At 37.3% G+C, this 6,286-nt stretch overlaps 1 long non-coding RNA gene across 1 annotated transcript; it reads right to left on the bottom strand.

Annotated features, from left to right (window-relative positions):
* Positions 1-4,455: 4,455 nt before the first annotated feature.
* Positions 4,456-5,436, bottom strand: LOC104116961 (uncharacterized). Its single transcript, XR_690976.4, has 2 exons — positions 5,232-5,436; positions 4,456-4,634 (listed from the first exon to the last, which is right to left on the bottom strand). It is a non-coding gene; the product is annotated as an uncharacterized lncRNA (long non-coding RNA).
* Between the last annotated feature and the right edge of the window lie 850 nt (positions 5,437-6,286).

The following is a 6,286-nucleotide window of genomic DNA, read 5'->3' as shown; positions in this document are numbered from 1 at the left end:
CGGGGTCCTCCTCTATCCCTTATGTTGTTTTCCTCCCTTATTTCCTTTAGACACTATGTAGAGAAAACAGTTAGACAATTTCGTAGAGCTTGTGACTCGTGATTATCGAGTTTTGGGAATAGTGTTGATATTCGAGCGCTGGTGTTCTTGTACATGCCGAGTGGCATTTTTATCAGTATATCATATTTATTGAAATTTAGTTATTAATTACTATTTTATTTCCGTTATTTCAAAATTATTAGGCTTACCTAGTCGTAGCGACTAGGTGCCGTCACGATGTCTTACGGAGGGAGAAATGGGTCGTGTCATTTCTTCCTTAAATTAAGAAAATTGGGTGAGAAATTTTGGGAAGAAGGGTGGAAGTTCTTCAACTAAGTTTTTGAGATTTGATTGGGATTTTGATATCGAATTTGGATAATTTTGGTACGAGTGAACTCATGAGTGAATGGGTGTTCATATTTTGTGACTTTTACCCGATTCTGAGACGTGGGACCGGGGAGACCTTTTAGGGTGATTTTCCAATTTCTTGATTTAGCTTTGATTTCATTAGTTAGATTAGTTCCCTGTAGTTATATTTATGATATGTAATTGATTTTGGCTAGATTTGGGCCATTCAGAGTCAGATATTCGTAGAAAGAGCATTGTTATGGATTGATTGTGCTCGGTTCGAGGTATGTGGCTTTCCTAACCTTGTGTGGGGGAACTCCCCTTAGGACTTGGTACTGTTTTGATATGTGAGCACCGTGTATGTGAGGTGACGAGTAAGTACACGGGCTAATTATTGTAAAACCCAATTTTTTGCTAAGTAATAACATGTTTCCTTCTTATTTGAGTCATATCAGCATGTGTAGTATCCTGTTAGATTAGAATAGTATGTCTTCTTCCCTTAATTGCTTATCTGAACTCCGTGCAAAATGTATAGTGAATTTCCTGCTCTTTCTTTGACTTGTACTTAGTCTAAATTGTAGGATTTCGTGTTGTAGCTATTAAATTCTATTGTTTGAGCTGTGTATTTACTTTTGGGATTACGGAACGGTATTCCGGGATATCGCCCTGCATATTTACTTGGGACTATGGAACGGTATTCCGGGAGATCCTCATGTCTTGCATATTTACTTTGGGACTACAGAACGGTATTCCGGGAGATCCCCCTGCACATTTACGCTTGGGACTACACGACGGTATCTCGGGAGATCCCTTGTTGTTTTCTGTGTGTACTAAGTTGTTACCTTTCTATGATTTCATTCTTGTTAAATTTCGGTCTTTATTTTATTACGATATTTCACTCTGCCTTGTTTTTATTATATATATATACCAGTAGGGCCCTGACCTGACCTCGTCACTACTCGACCGAGGTTAGGCTTAGCACTTACTGGGTACCGTTGTGGTATACTCATGCCCTTCCCTGCACATGTTTTTCGTGTGCAGATCCAGGTTCCTCCTACCATCCTCATTCTTAGTTGCAGTCGCTGCTGTTCCGGAGACTTCAAGGTTCATCTGCCCGCGCCCTATGTTATTTCTTCTCTTATATCTATAGACACTAATGTAAAGAACAGTTAGAACTTCGTAGAAGCTTGTGACTTATGGTGTTCTGGGTCTTGGGAGTGTTATGTATATTTCGAGAGTTAATTATTGTATATGCCGAGTGGCATCTCAATTACTTATTTAAAATATCTGCTGCTGTTAGTTGTTAATTTTCATGTTTTTTATTTTATTTCCGCAAAGTATTAGGCTTACCTAATCGTAAAGACTAGGTAATGTCACGACAATTCACAGAGGGAGAATTTGGGTCGTGACAGACTGAGTACATACCTGCAATTAAGCAAATAACTCAATAGCAAAGAATGACTACTGTGGGTCCCAATAGTACCAGCATATAGCCTAAATGTGATTTCTAGCATAAATTACAGCTCAAGTGCTGTAACACATCAAGTACAATAAAAATGTTCAGATAAGATAGCTACATAGTTCCATCGAATCGATTAAATCATAATTCACACGGTGCACACCCACACGCTCACCACCTAGCATGCACGTCACCTCCACATCAATCACACAACACGTAATTCGGGGGTTTATACCCTCAATACCTAGTTTACAAGTGTTACTTACCTCGAACAAGCCATCCAATACCGAGCAAGCCAAGTGATACTCCAAAAATGCCATCCCGTGTGTACCGACCTCTAAACAGCTCATAAAAAAGCAACTGAAATACATCAAATAATGCCTAAGGAAACAATTCCAAATGATAAAGGTCGAATCTTTAATCAAAAGCCCAAAGTCAACCACAAAGTCAAATCTGGGCCCGCATCTCGAAACCCGACAAAACTTATAAAATCCGATAACCCATTAGATTACGAGTCCAACCATACTAGTTTCACTCAAATCCGACTCTAAATCAATGTTCAAAGCTCAAAACTTCACTCTATGAAATATTAATAAAAATCCCCCAATTTCTCTCTTGAAATGCTCAATTAAATGACAAAAACGAAGATAGATTTATGAAATAAAATCAAAGCCGAGTAGAGAACACATACCCCAATACATGTGATGAAAATCGCCTTAAAATCGCTAAATCCTGAGGTCCCCACCTCAAAATGTGGATAAATGGCTCAAAGGTCCGAAATTGGACATTAAATCCACTGCCCGGGCTTCCTTCTTCGCGATCATGGACATCCTTTCACGATCGCGAGGAACAAATTCTTCAACAGCGATTTTCTAACTCTTCCCTGGCAGCTTCTAGTATAATGGCCATAACTTTTTGTACAAAGCTCTAAATGACAAATGGTTTGACTTTCTAAAAACTAGACATCAACAGCTACAACTTTATTTTTGGATCATCGCCAAAATCCTTATTAATTACAAGATATAAGCTTCAAAAGTCAGCCCTATGCAACAGAAGTTTCTCCTATGCAATCGCGAAATGGCTTTTGCGATCACGATTCAGAAGGGCCCAAACTACAGTTTGCTCTTCGCTAACGCGACCAAATGTTCGCGATCGTGATGCACACCCCTGTAGCCATAAAACAACAACTGAAAAGGCTTAAAAATGATCTGAAACTACCCCGAAACTCACCCGAGCCCTCGGGGCTCTACTCCAAACATCCACACAAGTCTAGAAACATCATAAAAACTTGCACGCACGATCAAATCACCAAAATAACTCTCGAAACTATGAATCGAACATCAACATGCATGAAATATGAAGGGAGATTTCAAGAACTTTTAGAATTACAACCAAACGTCCAAATGCTATCAAACAAACTCTGAACGACCCCGAATTTTACAAGCAAGTTCGAAATCATAATGCAGACCTACTCGATGTTTCAAATCTCACTTAACAACATCAAAATCACAAATTTCACTTCAGATCGACTTAATGATGTTGTTAAAGTTTCAAAATTTAAAACTAACGGCGAACAAGCCTAAACATCTCGGATTGATCTCAAATTTGGCACACAAGTCATAAATGACTTAACAGACCTACTATAACTTTCAGAATCGAAATCCGACCTCGATATCAATAAAGTCAAACCTCGGTCAAACATATGAACATTTTCAAACCTTCAAATTTTCAACTTTCGCCAATTAGTACCGAAACCTTCAAGAATTATCCAAATGCAAATCCAGGCATATACCCGAGTACAAAATCACCATCCGGACCTAACAGAATCATCAAAACTCCTATCAGAGGTCGAATACTAAAAAATCAAATTTATTCAACTCTTCCAACTTAAAACTTCAACTATGAAATTTATTATTCCAAAAATACCTGAAAACCAACGCGGACAATTCACACATGTCATAATACATCATATGAAGCTACTCAATACTTTAAATAGCTGAACGGAATTCAAATGCTCAAAACGACCGGTCGGGTCGTTACACTACGCCCTGCACTTCGTGTGAAAATTCAGATATTTTTGGCCACAGTGGGTGTTGATTATCCGCGCAGTTTGATCCTTAGGAGACTTCAAGGTAGCTGTCCGGCGTTTGCAGACCTTGACCCTCCTTCCTAATCTTTCAGCTTTAAGTATTTAGTTTAAGTTTTACATAGACGGTATTTTTCAGACTTATGTTGTATAGACGCTCATGTACTTAGTGACACCCTAGTTTTGGGGATTTCCGTATTGAGTTTTGATTTTCCATCCAGTTTTTAGAGAGCTTTAATTATTTAAACTGTTTTAGTTCCTTTTTATTTAACGTGTAGGAAATATTTTAAAATTTCGACTTGCCTAGTACCACGTTAGGCGCCATCGCGGTAGGCTAAGTTTTGGGTCGTGGCAAAAAGATACATTAATTAGTCAACCAGACAAATTAACACACATCATCGGTGCCCAAAATAACAAGAATATTACCAAAAATATCAAGAAAATTAAGAAGATATATATAAATAAAATAAAATAAAATTAAGAAATATGTTGCGACTGACTAAAAAGAAACAAGAATAATTTTAGAAAGAAACGACTTTATTAAATCATGAAATTACGAGTACAGTGGCAAAGAAATGATGAATGAATTAATTAGTAGAAATGAAAAACCACCTCTTTATTTTTCTTTCCCTATATATTTTCTATTTTTGCATCCTTTGGTCCATCTTCAAGGCTTCAAATCCTTCAATCTCTCGAGTTTCTCTGAGAAAATCATAGAGAATAACGTATTAGAAAATGGAAGAATAATCAACAACTATATGTTTGAATTAAAGAAAAAAATGTGAAGGATTGAAAAAAGGAATGTATAAGTAATAAAAACTGAGTTTTATTAAGACGTTCTATGTGGTGAAAGTAAAAAAAAATACATTTATACAATCATACATTTATAAGGTAATTAGTTATTTTTTATGATAAACATTAATTTGATAACATGGTAAAAATCAGTTTTAGTTTTATATACGAATTATATAAAAGATAAATTTATACAATCGAGATATTTATATGGTAATTACTATTTATAAATTCCTCTGATAAACATTAATATATATAATCTAATATCTCTACCGAGAAAAGTACGAATTTCTAATTGTCATATCCTTAGAAATTGATTTGTTGTGAAGGAATTTTCATCACCTCTATTTCACCAACAAGCCAACTTCGACGAAAATAGTTTGAAAATAAAATGGAAGATATATTTAATTTATTTGTCGATAGTCCAACGATATATTTAGCCTTTTTTTGATCTTTTTTGTAGTGATCTACTAGAACGTGTTAAAGTAACACTATTAGTGTATATACCTTTTAGCAACTTGGCGTTGCAGCTGCTATCACACTTCATCTCACAATGAGTGTATCCAAGACCTTGAGCAATACATGTCTTTTCACATTATGTTGAAGCAAGTTGTGTATTCATCATTAGTCTTTAGAATAGCTTCTTTAAACATTTTTGCGTTACTTTTTTCTTGTTCATGAGCCTTGGAAACATGCACAGATGATTATAACATAACCGCAGGTGCAAAGTTATTCCCGCACCTGCGAGAGTCACAGATGCGGGCAGGCACGCGCAGGTGCGAGAAGGGATCCGCAGGTGCGAGGTAGTTTCCGCACCTGCGATGATCGCAGATGCGGCCGAGAGGCGCATAAACGGTCATAGGGATTTTAAGTAATTTCCGCAGAAGCGAAGCATGGCCCGTAGATGCGGAGAAGGGACCGCAGGTGCGGTTTCACTAGGCAAAATGTATAAATAGAGGACTTCGTGATTTTTTCTCATTTCCACTATTTTTAACTCGGACTTTGGAGCTTTTGGGGTGATTTTTGAAGGGGATTCAAGGATATTCACTGCGGTAAGTTACTTGAGCTCTATTATCCTTAGCTATGGTGTTTTTTCGTTGATTTCTCACCTAATTAGTGGGGGTTTTGAAGTGAAATAAGGGGTTAGCGCTTGGGATTTTGGAGAGTGTAATTTGGGGATTTAAGGGACCAAATAATGTCGGATTTTGATAAATTTTATATGGTTAGACTCGTAGGTGAATGGGCTTTCGGGTTTTATGATTTTTATCGGATTTCAAGATGTGGGCCCGGGGGGTCGGGTTTGAGTGAATTTCGGATTTTAGCTCTAATTCAGTAGTTTTCTTATGGGATTGATCCCTTTGGCCTTTATTGATTGTGTTGTATTACTTGTGGCTAGATTCGGGATATTTGGAGGCCGAATCAAGAGGCAAGGGTATTGCGAAGTAGGAATTTTCTCGGACTGAGGTACGTAACGATTGTAAATCTAGTCCCGAGGATATAAAACCCCAGATTTTTGTGTCATGTGACTATTTGGAGGTGTCGCACATGCTAGGTGACATGCG

Source organism: Nicotiana tomentosiformis, chromosome 2 (genome assembly GCF_000390325.3).
Source record: "Nicotiana tomentosiformis chromosome 2, ASM39032v3, whole genome shotgun sequence".
Taxonomy (NCBI): Eukaryota; Viridiplantae; Streptophyta; class Magnoliopsida; order Solanales; family Solanaceae; genus Nicotiana; species Nicotiana tomentosiformis.
The sequence above is the reverse complement of the archived record's forward strand: the minus strand, read 5'-3'. Positions and strand labels throughout refer to the sequence as shown.